The sequence below is a fragment of the Dama dama genome, chromosome 22, assembly GCF_033118175.1.
Source record: "Dama dama isolate Ldn47 chromosome 22, ASM3311817v1, whole genome shotgun sequence".
Taxonomy (NCBI): Eukaryota; Metazoa; Chordata; class Mammalia; order Artiodactyla; family Cervidae; genus Dama; species Dama dama.
The window spans coordinates 33,050,246-33,076,783 of record NC_083702.1 but is presented as its reverse complement, the minus strand read 5'-3'; the positions used below and the strand labels follow the sequence as shown (position 1 = coordinate 33,076,783).

At 36.1% G+C, this 26,538-nt stretch overlaps 1 protein-coding gene across 5 annotated transcripts in view; it reads left to right on the top strand.

The window, feature by feature from the left end:
* SOX5 (SRY-box transcription factor 5) overlaps positions 1-26,538 on the top strand; it is a 1,090,517-nt gene that overhangs the window by 739,693 nt on the left and 324,286 nt on the right. Inside the window, exon 1 of one of the 5 annotated variants that reach the window (XM_061125138.1) lies at positions 16,366-16,457. The exons of the other annotated variants lie outside the window; for them this stretch is intronic. The gene's annotated coding sequence lies outside the window, so the exon portion shown is untranslated. Of the gene's footprint in view, positions 1-16,365; positions 16,458-26,538 lie in introns of those variants that run through there. 5 annotated transcript variants of the gene reach the window in all.

Sequence of the window (26,538 nt, the reverse complement as noted above, 5' to 3'; positions counted from 1 at the left end):
AATTTTGATCATTACTTTACTAGCGTGTGAGATGAGTGCAATTGTGTGGTCGTTTGAGCATTTTTTAGCATTGCCTTTCTTAGGGATTGGAATGAAAACTGACCTTTTCCAGTCCTGTGGCCACTGCTGAGTTTTCCACATTTGCTGACATACTGAGTGCAGCACTTTCACAGCATCATCTTTTAGGATTTGAAATAGCTTAAGTGGAATTCCTTCACCTCCACTAGCTTTGTTCGTAGTAATGCTTCCTAAGGCCTATTTGACTTCGCATTCCAGGATGTCTGCCTCTGGGTGAGTGATCACACCATCGTTATTATCTGAGTCATGAAGATCTTTTTTGTATAGTTCTGCTGCGTATTCTTGCCACCTCTTTTACTGTCTTCTGCTTCTCTTAGGTCCATACCATTTCTGTCCTTTATTAAGCCCATCTTTGCATGAAATATTCCCTTGGTATCTCTGATTTTCTTGAAGAGATCTCTTGTCTTTCCCGTTCTGTTTCCCGTTCTGTTGTTCCTCTGTTTCTTTGCAATGATCACTAAGGAAGGCTTTCTTATCTCTCCTTGCTATTCTTTGGAACTCTACATTCAAATGGGTATATCTTTCCTTTTCTCCTTTACTTTTTGCTTCTCTTCTTTTCACAGCTATTTGTAACACCTCCTCAGACAACCATTTTGCCTTATTGCACTTCTTTTTCTTGGGGGATGCTCTTGATCCCTGCCTCCTGTTCAATGTCATGAACCTCCATCCATAGCTCTTCAAGCACTCTGTCAGATCTAATCCCTTAAATCTATTTCTCACTTCTACTGTATAATCGTAAGGGATTTGATTTCAATCATATCTGAATGGTCTACTGGTTTTCCCTACTTTCTTCAATTTAAGTCTGAATTTGGCAATAAGGAGTTCATGATGTGAGCCACAGTCAGCTTCTGGTGTTGTTTTTGCTGACTGTATAGAGCTTCTCCATCTTTGGCTAGAAAGAATATAATTGATCTGATTTCAGTTTGATCATCTGGTGATGTCCATGTGTAGAGTCTTCTCTTGCACAGTCTCTTGGCAAAAGTCTGTTAGCCTTTGCCCTGCTTCATTCTGTACTCCAAGGTCAAATTTGCCTGTTACTCCAGGTGTTTCTTCACTTCTTACTTTTGCATTCCTGTCCCCTGTAATGAAAAGGACATCTTTTTTGGGTGTTAGTTCTGGAAGGTCTTGTAGGTCTTCATAGAAATATTCAACTTCAGCTTCTTCAGCATTACTGGTCGGGGCATGCATGAGTGAGTGAGTGATAGATGCTCAGTCATGCCTGACTCTTTGCAACCCCATGAACTGTAGCCTGCCAGGCTCCTCTGTCCATGGGATTCTCCAGGCAAGATTACTGGAGTGGGTTGCCATTTCCTTCTCCACTGGTCGGAACATTGACTTGGATTACTGTGATATTAAATGGTTTGCCTTGGAAACGAACAGAGATCATTCTGTTGTTTTTGAGATTGCACCCAGATTCTGCATTTCAGACTCTTTTGTTGACTATGAGGGCTATTCCATTTCTTCTAAAGGATTCTGACCCACAGTAGTAGATTCAATAGTCATCTGAGTTAAATTCATCCATTCCAGTCCACTTTAGTTCACTGATTGCTAAAATATTGATGTTCACTCTTGCCATCTCTTGTCTGACCGCTTCCAATTTACCTTGAATCAGGGACTTAACATTCCAGGTTCCTATGCAATATTGCTCTTTACAGCATCAGACTTTATTTCCATCGCCAGTCACATCCACAACTGTGCGTTGTTTTTGCTTTGGCTCCCTCTCTTCATTTATCTGGAGTTATTTCTCCACTGATCTCTAGTAGCATATTGGGCACCTACCAACCTGGGGAGTTCATCTTTCAGTGTCCTGTCTTTTTGCCTTTTCATACTGTTCATGGGGTTCTCAAGGCAATAATACTAAAGTGGTTTGCCATTCCCTTCTCCAGGGGACCACGTTTTGTCAGAATTCTCCACCATGTAGGGAGGTGGCATGGCTCACAGTTTCATTGAGTTAGGCAAGGCTGTGGTCCATGTGATCAGATTAGTTTTCTGTGATTGTGATTTTCAGTCTGTCTGCCCTCTGATGGAGCAGGATAAGAGGCTTATGGAAGCTTCCTGATGGGAGAGACTGACTGAGGGGGAAACTGGGTCTTCTCTGATCAGGTGATGGGGGGACATAATTCAGTATATGTTTAATCCAATTTCCTGTTGATGGGTGGGGCTGTGTTCCCTCCCTGTTATTTACCTGGGGCCAAACTATGGTGGAGGTAATGAAGATAATGGAGACCTCCTTCAAAGGTCCCATGCATGCAGCGCTACACTCAATGCCCCCAACCCTGCACCAGGCCACCAGTGACCCAGGCCTCTGCCGGAGACTCCTGGACACTCCTGGGCTAGTCTGAGTCAGTCTCTTGTGGGGTCACTGCTCCTTTCTCCTGGGTCCTGATGAGCACAAGGCTCTGTTTGTGCCCTCCAAGAGTCTGTTTCTGCAGTCCTGTGTGAGTTCTGGCAGCTCTGTGGTGGGGTTAATGGTGACCTCCTCCAAGAGGGCTTGTGCCATACCCAGGTGTACTGCACCCAGAACCTCTGCCCCCATGGCAGTCCACTGCTGACCCATACCTCCGGAGACACGCAAACACAGTTCTGTCTCAGTCTCTGTGGGGTCTCTGGGTCCTGGTTCGCGCAAGGTTTGTTTGAGCCATCTGAGCATCTCTAGCGGGTATGGGGTTTGATTCTAAATGCAGTTCGCCCCTCCTCCCATCTTGTTGGGGCTTCTCCTTTGCCCTTGGATGTGGGGCATCTCCTTAAAGTTGCCCCAGCGCCACACCGCCGCTGCTCCGGTGCCTACCACCCTGCTGGGGCTTCTCTGCCCTTGAACATGAGGTATCTCCTCAAAGTCGCTCCAGCATGGGCAGCCGCTGCTCCAGCACCTACCGTCTTGCTGGGGCTTCTCTGCCCGTGGATGTGAAGCTAATAGACACTTCTATCACATTATATAGTTATTTTATTATTATTTTTTTTTTATGGTGGGAACATTTAAGATCCAGTCTTTTAGCAGCTTTGAAGTTTACGCAGTATTGTCTATACAGTTTTCGGTTGTTTTGATGCTTTTTTGGTATCAAATCATAAGAGACTCTTACTTTCAGATCATTTAATGACAGATAATACAACTTCTAGAAGATGAGAATGAGCCCAGCTGTATGTGTGTTTGTATTTGTAGTTTTGAGGGTTTAAGATGAGAGCTCACAGAGTCATTGGTGACCGCGTGGGAGCTATGCTGATGCTGCTTTTCGGTTGCCAAGGCTTGCCCAGCTCGCTGTGACTCTGCGGGCTGTAACACACCAGGCTCCGTGCAGTTCTCCAGGCGAGAAGACTGGAGCGGGTTGCCATTTTCTTCTGCAAGGGTTCTTCCCAGACCAGGGGTCAAACCCATGTGCCCTGCCTTGGCAGGTCGATTTTTTACCACTGAGCCACTTAGGGAAGCTCTGTTGCAGGTAGACAAGTAGATAAATGTAACACACAAAACATTCAGTGAAAATAAATGTAATATAAAGCTTGTGTTAAATCAGTCTTTGCAAAGATGTAACACTACCACGTAGTCTTAGAATATTGAGAATCAAGAAAAATTGCTTGGAGAGAAAACCTATTGACATAGACAGGGCCCTTTTATCCATCAAGCATTATAGGCAATAGTACTTTCAGGGTCCATGAGAATGTTTTGAGTTCTTTTAAAATATGAAGAAAAACATGAACTTTTATATTGAAGAAAATGTTTTAGTATATAATACTATTGTTTTTATATTTCTACCACTAGAGTCACAAAATATAGTTTTAAATATATTATGTATTTTAAAACTATTACTATCAAAATTTTTTTAATGGAGGGAAGGGAGTTTATGAAGACATGATTTCTTAGGGCCTAGGAAGATGATTATGTAGCCCTGGTGGTGGGTAAAACAGTAAATAATTTTGAAAGAATTTCACATAGTTGCCTTTTATATAGAGCTCCTATTGCTTCCCTTCTTTCTCTTCTCCAATCCTCTTACCCACTCTCTTACATTCCATGTTTAATTATTCTGTGTCTGAGGTCAGAGTGTCATTCTTATTTACAGGTCACTTTGTTAACATAATCCTCTAGTATTGAATCATGATATTGAACAACCTATCCTAATATTCATGTATGTTCTCATCCAAAGCAAAAGTCAGGTTACTATTTACTTTGTACAATAATCTGTGTATTGTATGAAGTGTAGCAGTTTACATAAAGGTAGAAGTTTTTAGTAACTCTGTGTAATGCAATTAACTATAAGACAGATTTAATAAAAACATGAAAGGAACAAAAATTATGTTCATATGGTACTGTTTTTCATTCCATATTTTATTTCTTCTTGTTGAGTACTTCATTCAGATATAGTGAAACAATCAAAAACAGACAAAAAAAGAAAACTTTTGATTATTTGTAACTGAAATGCTTTTTAAGTTTAATATATGAGCCATATATATATATATACATATATATATATTATATACATTTTGTTTCTTTAAATATTTCTCACAAAGGTACTGTTTATTATTTTTTGAGGAAAATATATGATATGCCTTCAGATTTTTCCTTTGTAATTTTAAAAGAATACAATTGCCCCTTCATCTGATTTTGAATAGTTAAATATTTTTGTTACTTGCAAATAGCTACTAGATTTCCATGGTGGAGAAGGGGATTTTTATGTGATCCCTGTAATTATAAAGAGATTTCCTTAGTGAGTGAAGTGCCTCATTTATGCACCTCTACTGAATAAAATAAAAACGACATTGTAGTAAATCTTATATAAGTAGCAGTAGTAAAAAAAATTGCAAGATCAGTACAACCAGAAATCATCGAAAGAAATATGAATACAGCAAAACCACTAGGAATGGCACAAATCCAATTCAGGATAAAATTGACACAGAGTCCTATTTTCATGTCCAAACACCTGGCTATATAGCTAAAAGGGAAAAGTAGGTTGGATAGTTATTGTGGGATTGTGATAAGAACCTTAGACCTTGTAAGCTTAGCTACAAATAGGCTCAACTTCTGTGTTGGACTATGCAAGTGGAACTGTATTGGTTTTCTAGTGTACCCTAAGTAGTTTGAATTGTTGCATTTTAAAAAAGTTTATAAGCTATTTGTGAAGTTATATATACATATATATGTATATATATATATAAATTCAAGATTAGGTTTTATTTTTATTACTCGTTATAATGTTCATTGTTATATGCTTTCTTGTTTGGAAGAAGTCAAGAAATAGAGCCTGTATTGAAGAAATGTGTTAGCATTTGATAGGTCTCTAGGTTTATAATGGGAAAAAGTTTGGAAATTGGATATAATTCTCACTGTAGTTTTGTTTCTGCCTCTTCCTCCATCTCCGTAATATTCTAGTTGAATGGCAGATGGTTTATCAAACTGTGTTAAATCTTTGAGAAATAAGTCAGCTGTCCTTTTACTTATGACATGAAGTTCTGTATGCTACTGTGCTCTTCATTGTATTCTCAATTACTTCTCTTTCATTCTAAGCACCCTGTACATATAGTCTTTACTTCAATACTCTCCAGTACTGTCTGCACCCAGGTGTACTATGACTACCAGAATGACAGGAGAATATTGTCACAAAGAAGGGCGTGTTTTACCTACATCTTAAATGCCGCATCCTTCAGTGTAGTGATAGGGGAGAGAAGTCATCTCATTTAAGCTAACATTTATGCAATATTTTAGGTATGAAATATGCTAGATGAAAACATGAAAAGGGCACATTTTATCTTTGAGAATTCACAATCAGACACTGGATATGCATAAAAATCCTAATTAAGGCTTTGATAATACTGTGGTGAGTGTTACAAGTGGAGGGGTTTATGATATGCTATGGGAGTTTATGGGCTTCCCTGGTAGATCAACTGGTAAACAGTCTGCCTGCAGTACAGGAGACCCTGGTTCGATAAATGGACGGGGATGATCCCCTGGAGAAGGGCTAGGCTACCCACTCTGTTATTCTTGGGCTTCCCTGGTGGCTCAGGTGGTAAAGAATCCACCTGAAAAAAAGAAAAAAGAATCCACCTGCAGTGCAAGAATCGTGGCTTCAGTCCCTTGGTCGGGAAGATCCCCTGGAGAAAGGCGTAGCTACTCTCTCCAGTATTCTCTCCTGGAGAATCCCCAAGGACAGAGGAGCCTGGCGGGCCACAGTCCATTGGGTGACAAAGAGTCAGACACAACTGAGTGACTAAGCACAGCACATGGGAGTTTATGGGGGAAGAACAGCATTTTCTGGCTGAAGAAGAAAAGGAGCAAATGGTTCCAGAGCAGTGCTGCTGAAAATATGGTCTGTGCTTCATCGAGAAAGTCTTGGTAGGAAAAGAACATCAGCTGAACTCAACTTAAGGGTGCGTATTGATAGGATTGATTTCCGTTTGGGGGCAGCTTGTTGTGGATTGGTGCTTTGAGGACCGCTCCTCAAACACATCCTGTATATGTGTGCAAATCACAGTAAATCAGGAATGAGTTGGATTCACTTCAAATGTGGGGCAGTAGAGTGGCTCTTGGAGGAGTTTCACTGAGAGGGTGGAAGTGAAGAAGGGCTTTCTAAAAACGAAAACAGATAAACTTAGTCTTGAAGGATAGCTATGATTTGAAAATGCAAGATGATGTGGAGAGAAATAGAGTCGAAGGGGATATTCCAAGCAGAGCAAAAGGAAAGTGCTCAGAAAAGGGAACACATCTAGGTAAGGCTGTGAAAATTTACACACAATGTACTCCTGTTTATGTCTATTCAGGGAATTTCTAGGTTTGCGTGTGGTAGTGGTTGTTACTCCGTCTCTAAGTCGTGTCTCTCTTTGCGACCCCATGGACTGCAGCATGCCAGGCTCCTCTGTCCTCCACTGTCTCCCAGAGTTTGCTCAAATATATGTCCATTGAGTCGGTAATACTATCTAAACATCTCATCCTCTGCCGACTCCTTCTCCTTCTGCCTTCAGTCTTTCTGAGCATTGGAGTCTTTTCCACTGAGTCAGCTCTTCATATCAGGTGGCCAGAGTATTGGAGCTTCAGCTTTAGTAACAATAGGTAATATGGGTTATTTGATTAGAGTGTGCTTTCAAAGAATCTAGTGAAAAGGAAATAATATTTATCGAAAGGTAAATATGGGCTAAGAATTGTGTTAAACCTTTATATTTGTCAGGTCATGTAATGTTTACCTCTGAAAACACAGTGTCATTATTTTCATTTTCTTGATATGGATACCAAAGCAGAGAGAATAAAATAAAGTCACAAGTCCAGTAAGAATGGGACTAACTCAAAAGACCATATTTTAGTGGAATAAAGTTGAAAAATTAGATTAATGGCAGATTGTAAGGGGCCTTGAGTGCTATCAGAAATTTGGAGCTTATGATCTGTAATTGTTGGGGAACCATGAAAGGATAGAGATGCATAAATGGCTTTATAAACATACTGTTTCATGAATTAAACATTAATTTATGATTTAATTTTGACTCTAAATATGTGTCTTAGGATAGAAAGCAAAAAAGTCTAATCCAAATTTGTCTCCAGACCAAATCTGTGAAAGCAGAATTGAACCAGGGTTTAGTCTGGGATGGAGTGAGAATAAGGGGAGATGGGCCCCCTGTTTGAACAAATCCTTCAAATATTTTGGCCAGTAATTGACTGATTTGTAGTTTAAATAAATACATAAAATATCAAGTAAGTTCTGGGAAATAAGACCAACCATTTTTTCCTCTGTTCTGTATCAGGGAAAAAATAAATGCTACTGAGGACTGTATTATACAGAGATTGCAGTAGGCCTGTGAAGAGTATGAGAAAGGACCAGGAATATCTATATTTACTTTTCTTGCTCAAATATGAAAAAAATAGTTTTTATTTGCTTCGAAGTACTTGCAGTATATTTTCTTCCCTGCCTTAACATTATTCCACCAGACCAGTCAAAATGTGGCAAAATCAAATGGATAGTTGAGCATTTTAGAAACATCGACAAAAAGAAATCTTACTTGACTTCTTGTTCCCAGAAATGCTGAGTTGAGCTGTGGAACAGAACAGTTTACTTCAAGTAGAAAAGGCACCATATGAAATCGGATTATACCAGTTAATATTAAAAGTAGTTGAGATTTTAGCACAGTTGTTGAAAAATCAAGATAAAAGGAAAGAAAGAAAAAAAGAAGGAAAGAAGGGAAAGAAATTAAAGTTATGTACCTGGGATTTTTGTCATTTCTCCACATTTTCTTCAAAATGTCATTTTCAATTGAGAATAAAACTAATTGGTTTTTAGTTTATATATATGTACAAATATGTATACATGTATATACATGTACATATATATATGAGATACATGCATATGTATGTTGTATGTGTAATATATTATTAGCAATTAAAAACAATTTTTATATTGACTTTTGTATGTGGAATTTATTTTTATTGTCTTCTTTATTATTTACATCTAGCTAGAGCTTAATTTATAGATCTGTTTTTCACAGTAAGAGGGAACACTGTCTTTTTGGTGGTGGCGTAGTACCTAGAAAAAACCTATTCCTTTCCATAGGGACAGACAGCCTATTTAATCCATTTCAGTGAAGGCAAATAATAAATACTCCTAACCTGTTTTATATTTTTATCCATTTTTTAAATTTAAATACAGAATGGTAAGAGTTTTAGAACAGTTAAAGATTGAAGGTAAGACAATTATATGCTATGTTTTTTGTTTTTTTTTTGTCTATTTTCCACTCATAGACCTATAGAATTTTAAACCTGGCCTTAGCTCTTAGAGGTCTTTTATTTCACAACTCTCATTTTTGATACAGGAAAAATAAAGTTCATAGAGGTTAAGAGACTCACTTATGAAAAAAGTAGTGATTTTTGCTCCACTCCTGTGTGATTGGGAGAATAATGGTGCAACTTTAAAGAGGAAAAGCAAAAATGAGCCAAGAGCAACAGCTGGGTTGGGTGACAGGATTCTGATTTCACATGTATGTGTGTTCGGTTTGATGTACTGAGATATTTAGGGGGAAAACAGACTATTAGAAATGCATGATTGAAACTTTCCTGCCAAGAGATAGACATGTGAAAATTACATGCATATATCCAAAATTTCAAATTAATTTACTCCACAAATATTTATTAAGCATTTACAATTCCTCAAGGAAGTAAACCTAGACCATATTTTAAAGCTTGAATTTAATTTGAAAGAGGCAGAGAAGTGAGAAAATGAGGAGTGTATGGCCTCCTCATAAGCAAGGAGTTAAATGATGGTTCTATTGCTAAGTGGAGTGGAAAGAGATGATTCCTTAGTTTGTGGATTATTCAAAGGAGTTCATAATTTTTTTTTTTCTGAAAGCTGGGTAAAAGCTACTGAAAGGTCTTCATATAAATGTTAAGACAGATCCCTGAAACAGAGAGTTTAGGGAAAAAAGTAGGAAATTATTCTGGCTGTTGAATATATTTTAGAGGATTTAAGGTCTTAACAAGCAATGTTGGGGGTAAGAATGAATAGCAGAGGATGGGCCACCAGAAATTCAGGTAAAGAGTTGTCAGTCATCTCAGATATTTTGAAGTCATGAAATATGTTGGCTTCAGCAACTGGAAGATGATTTGTTTTCCCTCTAGGACCTCGAATAATGCTTTTCAAAAAGTAAGCATTTGGTTAACAATTTTGTGTGCATTCCTCATTCATGTGTGTGAATGGCGGGGCAGTGTTTAAAATGTCATTTAGAAGTTTGCCAAAATATTTTAAATTTGGAAATCCAAGTTAAAGAAGATGAAATATAAGATGTAGCCAATTAAAAATAGCAAAGAATATGGAACATGTCAATAAAGCACATTATGAAACCAAATCGGCATATTAGAAATGCTGTGTGGGATTCAGAGATGACATGGAGATAAAACAAACTTTGATTAAAAAATTAGATTACGGTTAGTAAAGTTAGAGCAGTTACTCGTTTTCAACCCAGTAAAAAGCTGTATAGCATAATGGTTAGAAACACAATTGAAGCAATCAGAGAGATATGAATTCAAATTATTTATTAACTTGAAGTACCTGACTTAAACTCAGCATCTGTATGTGTAAAAGCAGCCATAATAGCACTTCCTTCGTAGGTCTATTAGGAGGAATCAAAGTAATAGCCTAGTAAAAACTCCAGTGTAGTTACTGACTCATTAAGTTGAGTAAAGTCGAGCTTTTTTTATTTTGCTAAGAATATACCTTTAGGTTCTGAATGAAATGAGAGGTTAATTATGGTAAATAAAGAACACTGTAATACAAATATATTAAATGGAAGAATCCTTACGCATGTTGCAATCAGAGTGGTATGTAAGATGACCATATAAAAACTACAGTTATTCAAATTGTCAAGTTATGGAATTGACATCCAAATGAAGTGGTGAAAGCTTCATCATTTGGGGTCATTTTGAACTAGATTCTACCATACTCAAGAAATCCTGTGGTCAAATTCTTATCCTTTCCACCAGTTGCATAGTTCTTCCAGGTACAGACCTGCTATTGACTTTCCTGTTTCCATGCACAAAGCTGCTATTCACTTCCAGGAAAATCGGTGGCTCTGTGGAATTGGATAAGAATTTGGCCAACAATGAGCGATTTGAATGAATGAATTTGGAATTGGCAAGAAAATACAAACATATGCCACATTTACTTGGTACATTCATGCTTCGAGAGAACTCAGGTAGCACGTAAAGTCTGTGCAAAGAGCCAGAGATTTTTCAACAAGAAACTATGACAAAAGCAGCCTAAATCTTTTCTATGTATTTTTGTCATATTCAAAGAACAAGGCAAAAATATCATATTTAGTTCCTCTTCATTGGAATGCCTCTTCTGATAAAAGGTTGTCTTCTGACTCGTCATGTATGCGTGCATGCTCAGTAGTGTTTGACTCTTTGTGACCCTACGCACTGTAGCCCACCAGGGTCCTCTGTCCATGGGATTTCCCGGCAAGAAGACTGGAGTGAGTTGCCATTTCCTCCTCCAGATCTTCCCAGCCCAGGGATCAAACCCCTGTCTCCTGCATTGCAAGTAGATTCTTTACCACTGTGCCACCTGGGAAGCCTAGTAGAGTCATGTATAGCACTGCTGTTTACAGGGCTGCTCTCAGAGAAGGGGACTAGCAGTTTTGTTTTAGGCTACATTAATGTATGGATTTATTAACTTTTTTTCAGATATACTGTTTTTGTGTTTTTTTTTAAAGTCAGTCTTCATTAGCTTGACTGACACTGGACTACTTGCAGATTAAATGTTATCCTTTGCTTTATATAGGCAAGATATAACCAGTGTATGTGGGACCCACTTGTGTACGGGTGTTAAGTTAGAGGTAGTCTGAGCTTTCTTCTATTTTTAGTAGTAAGTAAATTTCTTCTCTGGATATTATTGCTCATGCAGTTTTTAGTACCAGAAATATTGGGCCTTTAAAAAGGAAGAGATGTTACATTTCTGACAGCTTCTCCCTTCCACTGACTGAAACAATAAAAATAAACATGAAGCTGTCGGAATGGCCTCTGCATTTAATGTCATTTGCATGTGATTTCCTTTGCTTCTCTAGATAATTGAATTTACTCAGACAATTTATTTTTTAAATGTGTAGTCTCTGTGAACAGAAACATCTTAACTAAAGACAACCCTTTTATTTCCTCTTAATGAAATATATACATGTGTGTGTATACTTCCGTTAGAACCAAGGGAATAGGAGAAAAATAATGGAAACACCAAAAATGTACCGTAAAAAAATTAATTAAAGAGAGGAAGTGTGACTCTTGTAACCAAATATCCTCTCTTTGTGTTCACCCCCTGTCTGTGTTCAAGGTCTCTAGGTGCTCAATGGGAGCTTTTTAATTATTTTTCCCTGTTTGATGTGCTAAGTATAATGAATGGATAGCAAAGGACTTTAGTAAGAAGCCACTGTGTTTGTATCATCTCAGAGTGGTAAACATAGCAATACCTGGTAGGTTATCATCCTGAGACTCAGTCTTATAGATCTCAGACTTAAAGAGACTGACTATTTAAATTGAGCTCTATTAGTCAAACTAAGTAGCTTTATAACACAAATAAAACTATATTCTTTTACTGTGGGGAGGATAAAGAATACAAGCCATTATTTTGGATTGCCACTTTTGTAGGTTATAGAGTATCAAATCATAATCATGTGAGATATCAGAAATATTCAGGAATGTTAAGAAATTAAGAATTCAAGTAGAATTGTAAAAGAGAATGAATCTGTCCAAATTCCAAAATTATTTGTCTTTTTATAATAAATTAGGATTTAGAATTTTATTATAAATTAGGATTTAGTATAATAGAATTTCATTTTTAATACATATACCCCAATAAGTTCCCTTGACAGAATTTATTAATGGAGCAAAACCACCATCACTTCTTATTTAGACCTGTGACCACAGCTCAATAAAGCAATCAGAGCAGTAGATTTCTGCAGAACTTTTTGTTGTTCATTTTTATTTTTTCCTCATTTTAACATCACCTCTAAGAAGTTTGGAGGTTGAACATCCAGAACCAGGAATTCAACATTCTCAAAGTCCATTGTACATAAGGGAAAGATGTGTCAGTTTCTGCCACTCTTCTTATTTTTAATGGTGCTATCTTTTTTTCATACCTTAGTCTTACCTCCTAGAATAATGAGGAAAAATCTTCTTCTGACATTTTATTCTAATTCCTGTTTTGTGTATTCTACAGGTGCTCATTGCTATTTCCATGTACATGTTTTTCTTTACAAAATGTTGTTCATCTTTCAATGTCCAATTGTAGATAACAATACAATGTCAAAAATTTTACACGGTAAACTGGAGTCCCTGAAGGAGAAGGCAATACTTACTTATAACTGCCACGTTTAGAAATAGGTGAAGAGGACCTAGCCATTTGCTCCTCTCCCCGAGTGGACATTTTCTGAGAACTCCTGAACTAAAATGTATTTTAACCATTCACTAGAAAATAATGATTCATAAATCATTTTACTACCTTTGTAACCTGAATATTATATTTCAAGGTGCATCTGTATTTGAATGTCCCACATACAGATTTAAAGATCTGAAACAATAAATGCATCATTTGAGTCCTGAGGGAGATTATATAGCATCTTAGTTACAGTGCTAGGGTCAAAAGTTAGGGCTAATGCTCAAGGTATAAACTAATTTAGTTATATCGTATTTATTAGTTTTTTTTTTTTTTACATATACTGATTCTATTTTAACAATCATCTGTTTGCTAACCATTCTGTTTTTGTCAATACTGTATTCACTGTTCCAACCTCCCAAGCAACAACTGTGTTTACTTTGACTCCTTCCTCCTTATTTCCAAGTTATTCAGTTTTAGCATTACCTACTTGAATTTGTCTCAACTTCAGTTTGATGGTTTGGTTCTTTTTCTTTTCAACTCCTTTGTGCCTGCTCAGTTGTATATGACTCTTTGCAACACCATGGACTGTAACCTGCCAGGCTCCTCTGTCCATGGGATTTTCCAGGCAAGAATACTGGAGAGGATTGTCATTTCTTCATCCAGGAGATCTTCCCGACACAGTGATCGAACCTGCTTCTCCTGCATTGGTCGGCAGATTCTTTACCACTGAGCCACCTAGGAAGCCCTTAGAATCTAGAATACTTCTTTGTCTGCCAGGTCAAATATAAATAATTTTATTTCACTTTCATGACCATTCACTAAAATAACCCTCCTATGATAGTATAGTCATTTAATATTCTCCATTTCTTTATGTTAAGCCACTATATTCTCTTGTGTGTATGTGTGTGTGTGTGCACGTGTGCATACTATAAAATTTTCTGGATGATGCTTCTGGGAAGTAATGCTTTATTTTTCCTCTTTACCTGTTTTTTCTAGAGTTATATCAAAAGCTTATCTGTACATAAAGGAATAAATTATTTAACTTAATATATTTTTAATAAACACTAATAATAAGGTCTGGATAATCAGACCCATTTCCTGACTTCATGGTATAGAAAGAAAATTAAATAAATGATCCCAAAACATTGTGCTAACTGGCATGATAAAGTAGTTCTATCTTCCTTTGATTTTCAGGATTTTTTCTTTGAATTTCATGTGCATATATAATTTGCTACTACATAATTTAGTATTTGTCATTGTTATGATTGCTCATTGTTTCTTGTGTGTTTTAAATGGCTCTCATATTTAATTTTCAACTCTGAGGGGAGTAAATCAGCTTGATTTTTTAATATCTTTAGCATCTCTTATAGAACCTGAATCAGTTGAGGAAGGCAGTATAATTTAATGATGACCAACATGAATTTTAAAGTTAGATGATCTTGAGTTTAATAACCCAGTTTACCATCTCCTATTATTACCTTGGGTAAATCCTCATCTGTTTAATAGGAATATAACAGTCTTTGTGCAACTTTTATGGAAATTAAATAAGGTAATATCCATAAAACTTTTGGAACAGTACCTTTTAAGAACTCAAATAATGGTAGCTATATTTTTACTGAAACCTTCTAATGAATTTGAAGGGATTTCATGCATGTGGTCAGAAAAATGCCTAGTAGTTTAGAAATAATACTAAGTTTTCCAAACTATAAGACTAAAATAACAAAATTTATATATAGCATTACTCATATTAATTGCAAAAAATGTTTGCAGAGAACCTAATGTTTTACAAAAAGAATTCCAGTGTCTCAGTGATTTTGGATGCTACAAGATGGTCCTTATAAATCTGCTAAAGTAGGCTCAAGAAATTTTGATTTATACCATGAATAAATAGTTTGGCTAGTTGGGAAATTTTATAAGTGTGTGGACTTCTTGATAGCTTACAAATGAGAACTGAAGCTTGTGTTTCTTCTGTCTCAAATCACTGCTTAATATCAATTCATGCTAAAGGTCCCTTTTAAAGAAATGCTGTTTTTACTATAAGTGGAGTACTCTATTAAAAGTCTTAATTAATATAGAAAAAAAATAGCTCTCTAGCTTTTTAAAAGCAGAAAGATGGGATTAGTATAATGATATAGCATTTGACTGACATTGGCTATGAAATCAGCCTGATATACTGGGGTTGAGGGGCTCTAGTCAAGGCGCAAGTAAAACAAAGAGGAGGGAAACTAGAAACAGAGTCAGTATTTCATCTGTTTTTCCTCATACTACCTCTGCTGTTTTGTATTTATAATGTAAAGAAACCTAAAAATTTGTTTGCAGGAGAATCTAGTGGTGCTAATGTTCTCATAAAGAAAGAAAAAAAAAACAGATATGTCCATCTCACAAGAAGAGAAATATGAAAGAAAAGTGGAAATATGGCATAATAAGTAATTGGTGTCATGTATTTATGAAAAATAATTCATTACTCTAATTTTTTTTCAGACTTTGACTTTAAAAAGTTTTATTTAGTAATGAGGAGTAATTGAACATTCTTTCTTTGATCATTTTCCGGAGTTCTCACTTTGTAGAGAACCATTAAACTGTGAAATTTGAAAATTGAGTATGTGACAGAGATAAAAGCACACTAATGTCGCATGACATTTTGTGAACTAGTTTTTTTTTTCCTTAAAAAAGTTTGTATTATCTTTAAAAATGGGCCACCTCAAAAATATTTAAATTATTCTTTTAAAAAAAAGATTCCATGGATGCAGTTTGATTTCAGCAGAAAGAACTATAGAACTACTTATATATGCATTTTCTTTTTTTGGTGTGGTGAGTAGACGAGGGGGTTTTTCTCCTCTTTTCCACTTTTCTGGTAAAAGGTCTGACTTTTTCTTCATTTGTTTTTATATATTCTGTGTTTTATTCATTGTTGTATCCTCATATGATGGCCTGAATCATCTTTGATTTAGGAAATACTCATATAGCCCTTAACATTTCTCAGTTACCATGTTAGTAGTTTTGTACCTTGTTATATGTATATTAACTCATATAATCCCTTACCTAATATAACTCATTATTTTTAAATTTCTAATCCACTGATGACCCAATGAGGTAGATGATAGTATTATCCCCATTTTACAAACACAGAGATAGATTAAATAATTTGCCAAGGGTCACACAACTAATGAATGTGGAACCATAATTTGAGTCAGATCTATTTGGGTTCACATTCTCTGCACTTAACTGTGAATATCGTTTTGCTGACTCACAATTAGCCCTCAAAATACTTTTATTACACAAATCAAAGAGAAAATTGAGTAAGTGAAATATTTCTTATTTTTCAATAATTATTTTATTACTACTAAATTCTGGAGATCTGGTATTACATCATAACACATATGAATTACTTATTTGTTATCCCATTTTCTAGATGAAGAAACTGAGGTTTGAAAAGTTTAAATAATTTGTCCAAGATTAATAAATGACAGTCTCTTGATTTGAACCTGGTGTACTGACTCCTGGCTCCAGTAGGCTTCACCGTTGCTGCTTTCTGGCATCATATTTTACTGGGTAAGGGAGTCACAGTTTATTTCACTTATCACTGAACATATAGTCAGTTTCCAGTTATTAATATAAATGATGCTAGCAAACACTTAGCTTAATATTAATAACTTTACCGAGTATCTATTCTGTGTAACAAACTGTGCTCATTGCTCTGTGCAATGTAAAGAATTAATTTCCCAAACAGATCACAGGTTGAGGAATTCCTCAAGTATCATTTCTTTCTTCAGACTCAGAGTGAATTGGTATCTAATCAAGTTTATTAATTGCAGTAGGACTATTCTAAAGGCTTCTTAGGAAAATGATAGGTGAATTATTATATGTAATTAGTGACTAGTTTTTCTTTACTTCTTAAGATATTATTATATAATCCACAATGCTAGAGTGAAATGAAAGTGTTTTGATGTGTAGTCTTATTTTTGTTTAGAAACATCTTACTGTTGACCTTTGAGCCCTCAGGGAAGAGATCATCAAATGTCTTAAAAGTGTTTTTGTGAGATGTTTAAACGTGAGTAAGACACGGCACACAAATCATCAGTAGGAAGATAATGAGGCTGTCACAGCACAAAATGTTCTTTGTTTTTACAGGTTCTATTAGTTAATATATTAGAATTCTCTAAATGCCACTTTTGCTTATTAAGTGGTTTTGAGAGCACATGAAAACATACATTTTATGCTTGAGCACAGTGTTTCTGAGATTCTTAGTAAATGTGATTCTGGAAAAACAGCCATTAGACTCTTCTGCCCATGTAGCATCCAGATGCAAATGAAGAGATTTTCCAAAACTGTTTTTCCTGTTTCTATAATCTCTTATTAAATCATAAAATTTGCCTTTAAATTTCTGTTTCACTCACTGGTATTGAATTAGACGGCAAATATGATACTGCTTTAAAAAATCAAAAGAAATATACTCTCATTGTTTTATTTTTATTTTATAAATGAGATTAAACTATTAACAAATTCAAACCAAATTTTTAGTACATTTCTAAAAATAATCAATTTCCTCAATGAAATAGACATAAATCTGATTCTTTAACCTGTACAATTAGTATGAAATCCACAAATCCACCTCAGTTTCAGTATGTTTCAGTATTTCAACATGGCTATTAAAAAAACATCAGCATCATTTTCCTCCAAAATGTATTGGTCATTTTCACCTCTGTTGTTAGTCGTCTGACTCTTTGCGCCCCAGGGATTGAACCCAGGGGATCTCCCTGACCCAGGGATTGAACCTGGGTCTCCTGTATTGCAGGCAGACTCTTTACCTGTCTGAGCCACCAGAGAGGGTTTGCTAATAAATCTTCCCTGCCCCTCAGGGTCCTCTCCCCTCTGGGATATAGTACCTCTGAGCTCACCTCTCAAATCTGTTGTTCTGTAACTTTATGATTGCTTTCATCACCACTGCAGCTTTTAGTCATCTCCCCCTTTCATTCTCTCCCTCCTTTTCTCTTTTATCTCTTACAAATTTTCCTATATCAGTAGTTCTCTAACTTTAAGGTGTACCAGTCTCCCCTGGAAGTCTTGTTAAAATACATTTTGAAGCTTCACCTTTGGAGTTTCGGATTCAGAAAGTTTGGGGTAAGGCCCGAGAAGAATGTGTTAAGTATTCCCATGTGTGCATTAATCATTCTAGTGATATCCGACTCTTTGCAACCCCACGGACCTGCCAGGCTTCTCCATGAAATTCTCCAAGCAAATAAGTGGGTAGCCATTCCCTTCTCCAGGGAGTATTCCTGATGCAGGGGATTGAACCCAGGTCTTCTGCATTACAGGCAGATTTTGTAATGTCTGAGCTACCAGGGAAGTCCAAAGTATTCCCAGGTCATGCTCATAATGATACTGCTCACTGACCACAGTTTGAAAGTTACATTTGTACACATCACCTGTCATCTTTTGTTGTTGAGTACCATTTGAATGCATTTTAAGAGAGAATTCACTTTTAAATGTTTATTTAGTCTTCTGATCAGTAATTAAGTGTGAGTCGATAGTAATGTTTCATCTTAATGTTTGGCAAAAAAAGTATGCAAACTGAGTTAGACTTTTCCTTAATGCCGATCTATTGTGCAGGAAAGAAATTTTTAAAAGATTCTATATTTTTAGGCTTGGAAAAAACATCAAATAGCTTTCACTTCTTTTGACATTGTCCTAAATGCATTAAAAATACTTGAAATATGGACTGGATTATATATTTTAAAATATAATGGAGCCCTTTTTTATAAAATAATTATCTTTTACCTAAACTTGATGAAACCTGTCACTGTTTAGAATGTTAGATCTATTCTCAGAGTAGGTTGTGTCTTCATTACAGAGTCAAATGAACTTCTGAGGTTTCTACAGTATTCTTTAAAAATTAGACCTTGAGCAGGGATATGGAATATGAAACTTTCCGTAGATCACAGAGAAAAAAATATGCAGTATATATTTGAGTATTGTGGAATTTCTACCCAGTTTTTTTTTATTGTGAGGACTGAATGATTATAATCATTCAATTATAAGAGGTTAAAATATGTAAAATGTAATCTTTCCTTAAAATCTGGCTTTGGATTCCTATGAGCAGCTTGCAGACGATCTAGACTAGGTTGGTACAGCCACACTTAGCATACAATCCCCTAGGAATCTTTAGAAAAACACATATACCTAGCTTGCTGGTCCCATCCCTAGACAGATTTATGAACCACTCATCTAATATCTGGAATCTCAATTACTTTACCTTGTTTAAGCACTGAGAATTGTTGATCTTGTGAAACTCAGTAAGTTTTACAAATGTGTTATCAGTGGCTTTTTCCAGTATAGAAAGGTGAACAGTTGTGATGAGTTCCGTCTTTCTAGATGACTGAAAGTGACTCAAGCAAAACTACTTCTGTCAGTTTTTCATTTGTTTGAATCACTGGATCCAAGTATGCATTAAACACCTCTTTTTTAGATAAAAGTTTAGAAAGGATTTTAAATCAGACAACATTGACACCAACAGTAATCAGAAGCATAAAAGACACCCTTCAGAGATCTATCAGTACTGACTTTTCTTTTTCAAGTGTTGGGTACTGACCATATCCTGTTCCCAGAATATTGAATTTAATCATGCTAACCAAAGAAAGATTCCTAGTGTTCTCTAGTGAGATTTTTTAAGTGTTGGTTTTTGCCTCAGTGTATCCTTCCTCATATGTATACATCCTGTTTTCAGAAAAATCCCTATTTGAAATTTAACTGGTATGACTTTTCAAAATGGTGACATTCATTTATAAAAGTTAACAATTTGTTCTGCTTTCCATTTCAAATTTATGTGTACGTTATCACAGGGTAATTTTTGAGTAAGAAGTCAATGCCCTAAATAAATGTACTCTCTTTTTCAATGTGTTTATTACTCTTTATATTAAAATACTGATCTCTCTCTAAAGGTTTATGTCAGAATAGTAAAACTTCAAGTTATTGAAACAGATGTCTTTATGTTTATCTGAGTAAAACATCAGTGAAATCTAGTTTGAGGTTCTTTTTACATATAGTAACTGGTCAGCTTTAAACCATCTAATTGTATATATTGATGAGTTTATAGTACTTTATTGGTAGGTGCACATTTAGGTCAGAACTTCTTAACCTGGATCCCATGGTTTGTAAGAGTACCTAAGGGATTTCACAGAGGAAGTGCATAGTCGAAACTATGAGAGTAGAAAATTAACTCTCTAAAACTATGTAAAATTATGTGTGCAGTATCAAGAGTCTTTTCCTGCCTATATGCACATGTATATGTTTTGGAGGATATTTCTAGGTACCATCAAGAGATTTATAATCCAAAAGAAGTAAGCATGCAGAGGTTTCATGCAGAAATATAGTGAAAAGTTTGAGGTTTCATGCAGAAATATAATGAAACGTTATCTTAACCAAAAAAGCTTTACAAATTCTTTTACAATAATGATGTATTTTTTTCTATTACTAAGTGAAATTTGGCATCTTCTAATATGACAGAATAAATTACAGGTAGAGCAATTTAGCTTCAAAATAAATATTTGTAGTAACATTTTTAATACAATTTTTAACTTTAAGAGATAACTAAATAATATAGATTTTAAAAAATGAGATATAATTGACTGGTAACACATTAGTTTCAGATGTACAACATAGTGATTTGTTGTATGTATTACAAAATGATCACCACAGTCAGGTCTCCTCTCTTAGCCATTTTCAAGTATTGTTGTTCAGTCACTAAGTCATCTCCCCTCTTTGTGACCTCATGAGCTGCAGTACAGTAGGCTTTCCTGTCCTTCGCTATCTCCCAGAGTTTGCTCAAACTCATGACCATTGAGTCAGTGATGCCATCCAACCATCTCATCCTCTATCGCCCCCTTCTCTTTTTGCCATATTCTTTCCCTGCATCAGGGTCTTTTTCAGTGAGTCAGTGCTTAGCATCAGGTGGCCAAAGTTTTGAAGCTTCAGCTTCAGCATCAGTCCTCCCAATGAATATTCAGGAGTGATTTCCTTTGGGATGGACTGGTTGGATCTCCTTGCAGTCCAAGGGACTCTCAAGAGTTTTCTCCAACACCACAGTTCAAAAGCATCAGTGCACTGGTGCTCAGATTTCTTTATGGTCCAACTCTCACACCCATATATGACTACTGGAAAAACCATAGCCTTGACTAGACAGACCTTTGTCAGCAAAGTGATGTCTCTGCTTTGTAATACGCTGTCTAGGTTGATCATAACTTTTCTTCCAAGGAGCAAGCGTCTTTTAATTTCATGGCTGAAATCACTGTCTGCAGTGATTTTGAAGCCCAGGAAAATAAAGTCTGTCACTATTTCCATTGTTTCCCCATCTATTAGCCATGAAGTGATGGGACAGGATGCCATGATCTTCATTTTCTAAATGTTGAGTTTTAAGCCAGTTTTTTCACTCTCCTTTTTCACTTTCATCTAGAGGCTTTTTAGTTCCTCTTTGCTTTCTGCTATCGGAATGGTGTCATCTGTGTATCTGAGGTTACTGATATTTCTCCCAGCATTCTTGATTCCAGCTTGTGTTTCAGCCAGCCCAGCATTTCACACAATGTTCCTCTTCACTTTCTGCAATTAAAGTATTATCATCTGCATATCTGAGGTTGTTAATATTTCTCAAGGAAATCTCAAATCCAGCTTGTGCGTCTTCCAGGCTGGCATTTTGAATGATGTAGTCTATATATGTTAAATAAGTAATGTGTCAATATACAGCCTTGACATATTCCTTTCCCAATTTTGAACTAGTCTGTTGTTCCAAGTCCAGTTCTATCTAACTCTTTCTTCTTGACCTGCATACAGGTTTCTCAAGAGGCAGGTCAGGTGGTCTGTATTCCCACCTCTAATAATTTTTCACAGTTTGTTGTGATCTGCAGTCAAAGTTTTCGTGTAGTCAATGAAGCAGAAGTAAATATTTTTCTGGAATTCCCTTGCTTTTTCTGTGATCCAGCGAATGCTGGCAGTTTGATCTCTGGTTCCTTTGCTTTTTCTAAATCCAGCTTATACATCTGGAAGTCCTTGGCTATTGTATAGAATATAATATTATTAACCATGCTGCACATTACTTCTCAGTATTTATTTTATAACTAGAACTATGTGCCTTTTGGACACTCTCATCCATTTCAACCAAAAAATACAGTTTTTAAGATATTTTTCAAAGTGTTGTTTTGCTGTTTCCTGGTGATATCTATAAGAATAGTTCATTGCTAGAAGAAGAACATGATTATGTCAAAATTTGTTTACAAAGAGTTTTCTCTCTAGATCTGTAGTTCATTTTATGTTATCTATGCAATGCCAAAATGAATGAACTTGTGTTAATGAGAATTTAATTAAAGTTAGTCCAAATCTTCTGTACTGTTTATTCTAAGTTCAAAACTTCATTGAACTAGACGGAATGATAGAGGTAGCCACATATTTCATAAAGATAGATAAAGAAGCATAAACTACTAAGCATCATTATTTTGGTTAGCCATTTGAGCTCAAATTTATGTGTTTGCTTTATATAGCTATTTAAATCTTCAGGTTTAGTTTTTTTGGAGTATGACATAAACCTTATATTTGGGTGGGTTGAGCTTTATAAGTCTGTAAATAGTTGTATTAATTCATTTCAAGATATGTATATCATTTCTTTAAGAGTTGACTGTATTGGGGTGAAAGCTTCTCTTTATAATTATTAAGAAGTGTATCTTGTGCAAGTATATCATTGATAGATATAGACATAGTTAAAAGCTTGTGGCCTTTTTCTTTTTTTGCTTGTATGTTTTTAAGAGTGGGGTAATATTAGCATGGAGAAGGCAATGGCACCCCACTCCAATACTCTTGCCTGGAAAATCCCTTGGACGGAGGAGCCTGGTAGGCTGCAGTCCATGGGGTCGCGAAGAAGTCAGACATGACTGAGCGACTTCATTTTCACTTTTCACCTTTATGCATTGGAGAAGGAAGTGGCAACCCACTCCAGTGTTCTTGCCTGGAGAATCCCAGGGACGGGGTCGCACAGAGTCGGACACGACTGAAGTGACTTAGCAGCAGCAGCAGCAGTATTAGCATGGCCATTGAAAATCAGGGCTCTGAAAGCCAAGTAGATCAAGCTGATTAGACTTTATATTTTAGTAGTCCTATTACCTCAGTCATTTACTTCAGTCTCTGTGCCTCAATTTCTCCAGCTCTGAAGTACAAACTATAGTTAGACTTGCCATGAGAATTAACTGAGTTAATGCATATGCATCATTTTAAACTATGCTGGACACAAAGTAAATATTGTGTAAATATATTGGCTGTCATTCTTAGTGATTATAATATCATAGACTGACTACTAAATGTAATGTTTTTACTATCCTGTACAGATTTAACTTCAATTTATAGGGCTAAAAAATAAGGAAGAGTTGACTCATTGGAAAAGACCCTGATGCTGGGAGGGATTGGGGGCAGGAGGAGAAGGGGACGAGAGAGGATGAGATGGCTGAATGGCATCACCCACTCGATGGACATGAGTTTGAGTTAACTCCAGGAGTTCGTGATAGACAGGGAGGCCTGACATGCTGCGATTCATGGGGTCACAAAGAGTCGGACACAACTGAGCGACTGAACTGAACTGAAAAAATAAGTATGATGATGTGTTTTTTGAGGTTAGAGTAAAGAATGAAATACCATTAAGTTAATAAAAGGAAGATATGCATCTGATTGGGCTTCCCTGGTGGCTCAGTGTTAGAGAATCCACCTGCCAGTGCAAAAGATTTGGGTTCGATGCCTGTCATGAAAACCCCCTGGAGAAGGAAATGGCAACTCATTCCAGTATTCTTGCCTGGAAATTCCATGAACAGAGGAGCCTGGTCGGCTACAGTCTATGGTGTTGCAAAGAGTTTAGCAACTAAACAATAACAACATACCTGGTTGAGTTGCCTGTTATCTTTTTTTTTTCCAAATGAGTTAATTCTTCTTAATCACCAAACTACCTAAAGTAAAATTTGAATATTAAGATTGAAATATACTTTTCTTAAAAGGGTGTTCATAGCAAAAGACTATCTATGGAATTAATAAGGATGTATTTTTGAAAAGATATTTTGATGAGAGTATACACATGGATACATTAGGTACACTATCTCATGGTTGCAAGGGTAACAGAAGGCAAGATTAAGTAAAGCTTGTTCAAGAATAACAAAGATTCTTAACCTCATTCTATAAGTTTAGAACACCATTTTATCATTAGAATTTAGAAGTTACACATCACAGTTCTGAGAGCTCCTGCAAAATACTGAAGCTTTGTGCACCAATTTTAATTAAGTATATATTGCTGGCTTGGACCACTGATGGCATTTGTTAGCAGACTCTTTGGATGTTCAACTCCCAGGAAAGTGAAGGGAAATGTGCAGTCATGGTAAATGCAGTCCCAGGGTAGAAACTGGAAACCATAGGACTTCCTTGACTGGAAACTGTGCCAGTACTCCATACTCAGGCCATTCACCATGCAAATGAACAGTGGAGCCCCACACTGAAACATCTGTTAACTACATGAAGCTGTTAAAGGGATTAACAGTGCCAGAGGCTGAAATGTAATCAGACAGGTGAAATAGTAATAAGAAAAATATTCCTGCATGAAATAGCAATAATGCTAAATAATTAATTTATTTTTATATTGCTGTGGTAACTGAGGTTAGAATTCTTATGAAATACGTAAAACTCTTTTCAATAAATCCTTCCTCTTTGCAAAGTGTAGAGAATTAGAGACATGCAAAATGGGATACGATTTTATTTTACTTGAGTTTGAAAATTTTTCTCATATTTTAATTGACTTCATTGCATACAGTTTGGGTGCCATTCTCTGTACTGATGATGCTGCAGAAGGATGTGTGTAGTTTTCAATTATGGAATGTGAAGCTCAAATGACAAATTCTTGTTTGTAAAGTTTATCATCATATAATGTAAAAGCAGAGTATAAAATATGCATGTTTGAAGTGAAACTAAAATTGGGGTGTTTTCTGCTTTTGACCCTGGAAATAAGTGAGAAGAAAGATTGTGGAAAATAAATACAGCAGTTTTGCTGTATTCCAATTTGCACATTAAACTGAGCTGATGTTTATTATGGGTCATTCATAAAACCATTCCTTAGTTTACTGAATGAATATGTGGTTGCCCTTTTCAGAGATATCTGTATATGTATGTTTAGGTATTTACGTGTATTCGTGTGTCATTTTTAAGTAAATAATTACAAAAGTGCACCTTCACTTAGCCTGCAGGGTCTTGTAATTATTATACTATGTGTATTGATTTCCAAATTCAAGTATATTATAAACTAAGATTCATCTCTCAATGTATTTTTATAGAATATTTAATTAAAGAATAGTCATTGTAAGGGACATGTTCTGTTTGTAGTAAATGGAAAGCATTTGGGGTTTAGGTTTAGAATCATGATTTTGAAAATTCTTTTAACACACATTTTTTACTTATGCTGCTTCCACATTGCCTCGATGTCACCCAACAAACTGATGTTTGTACCATAGCTCATGTCCTTGCACTCACCAATGCGCGCATGCTTAGTTGCTAAGTTGTGTCCAACTCTTTGTGACCCCATGGACTATAGCCAGCCAGGCTCCTCTGTCCATGGGATTCTCCAGGCTAGGATATTGGAGTGGGTTGCCATTTTCTTCTTAAGGGGTTTTTCCCAACTCAGGGATCGAACGCGCATCTCCTGTATCCCTTGCATTGGCAGGTGGGTTCTCTACCACTGAGCTATGTGGGAAGCCCATACTCACTAGTATCCTTTGACAAAAATTGTACGAACAGATTACATTTGTGCTGACATCTCTATTTTTAATACATTAAAAAAACCTGAGAGTATTATTGAGTACTTTTAATATGTCTTAATCTAGTCAAAAATAGTAGCATTCGTTTTTAAAGATTAAACATGAAATCCATGTGATTTGTCATTTTTCTGAGGTCCACAGATCCTTATTAACATGTTTTAAAATAAAGGACAAGCATGTAAACATGGGTATAAGCTATTTTCCTGAAAATTAAATATGTACACAATCTCATATATTTTAATGGAAAATTTTAATGGTGTAGAATTAGAAAATAAGTCTAGAGAGAGACTAACTTACTCAAAGATGTTAGGATGCAACTTATTTTTAAGAAAAGCTCTCTTTTATGGGAAGTCGAAAGATTATGGGCTTCCCTGATAGCTCAGCTGGTAAAGAATCTGCCTGCAGTACTGGAGATGCTGGTTCAATTCCTGTGTCAGAAAAATCCCCTGGAGAAGGGATAGGCTACCCATTCCAGTATTCTTGGGCTTTCCTGGTGGCTGGATGCTAAAGAATCTACCTACAGTGTAGGAAACCTGGGTTCGATCCCTGGGTTGGGAAGATCCCTTGGAGGAGGGCATGGCAACCCACTCCAGTGGGTTCTTGCCTGGAGAGTCCCCATGGAGAGAGGAGCCTGGCAGGCTACAGTCCATGGGGTCACAAAAAGTTGGATTCAACTGAGCGGCAGCACGAAAGATTATGAAAGTAAGAGATTATACAAAGAAAACCTTTAAGAAAATAATTTTTTCTTTGTCATTTCAATATTATTTCTCTTGAAAATGTTTGAAAAAATTAATATAATGCTGCTTATATAA